Source organism: Stylophora pistillata, chromosome 9 (genome assembly GCF_964205215.1).
Source record: "Stylophora pistillata chromosome 9, jaStyPist1.2, whole genome shotgun sequence".
NCBI lineage: Eukaryota > Metazoa > Cnidaria > Anthozoa > Scleractinia > Pocilloporidae > Stylophora > Stylophora pistillata.
In genome coordinates this window covers 28,733,193-28,734,460 of record NC_142527.1, presented here as the reverse complement: position 1 = coordinate 28,734,460, position 1,268 = coordinate 28,733,193, and positions in this window count along the sequence as shown.

Below are 1,268 nucleotides of genomic sequence, written 5' to 3'. Positions count from 1 at the left end.
CTGGTATCAATATTTACCCTGGTCTTTTGACCAGCGAGAACTGATGACCTCATGCCTTTATCTTCAAATGAATAATGGAACTTTTTCATTTGTGTTTTTGTCAGATTTGTTATCAATGTGGGTTAGCCGCGTTCCAAAAGCGCAACGCAGCTTCCCAGCGCATGCAGCGATTGGTTTCTGAGGCTGGTCCAGTTTTTGCTCGTTCTCATATTCAATAAAGTGCGCCATGACCTTTTCAGTGTTCACCAACAGATTGAGGTTAAGCTCTTAATCCTGTAAACAAAGCTGAAGTTCTTTTGTTTTCGTTACTTTACCGATATTTGAAACGCTTATTACGGACAAGAGTTAGACATAATTTGCAAACGAGATTAAAGGGCATAGTCGTTTGATTTTCAGGAGAGAGAATTGTGTCTTTTTACTTTCTTTTTCTGAAAGGTTCTTTGAACGTTTCTGTGTGGGTAGCTGTATTGGAGGGTTTGGACCTTAGCCATACACTGTACTTTCAGGTCTTTAAGTTTGCGAAAGTGAAACACCGGTACCATCTGTCAGCTCACAGGGTAGCGTGGCAGTGACACTGTAGCGTGACAGTGATTTATGTAAGAAGCTATAATCTTTATTCGATTATTGGCTAGGTTGTTAACAAATAATGTAGACTCTGTTATCGCCCAAGCTACATGTAAGCAAATTAATTCCTTATCGATTTTGCTTGGTGGCTTGTCTAACGATGTCGCCGATTGATATACATACAGTCAGCCAGACTTTTAGGAACAGTTTTGGAAAAACGAGATAGATCTTTTTATTCCAACTAACGAACCTTTAATTTCAATCGCAGCTAGAAAAAAAAAACCTGAATCAATCAACAGGATACGATGGCATTTTGCTTGGATGTGTTCTTTCTCTCCACACAATTCGTTTCCATTTTAATTTCGATCTTTAATGGTTCTCTCCTCCATGATTAATTGGCCTTCTCGACAACTTTTAAACATCGTAGAAAAGCAAAGAAAAGCGGAGCAACCAAGAAGGCTTCGGAAAAACTCGCCCAGTTATTTTAACATTTAACCAAACTTTAGTAGCTGTAGAAATTGCAATTAGGTGACAAATTTCAATGGTTCACGTAAAGCAGATAATATTGAATGTTTTTGAACTGACCTTTAAGTGCGACTGAAGTGCCTTCTTCAGTTTGTTAAACTTGTCAGTTTGTCTAGCAGACCTATGTGCGGGAATGCGTCGTCGCATTCACCTTCTTATATACAGATAACTATACAATG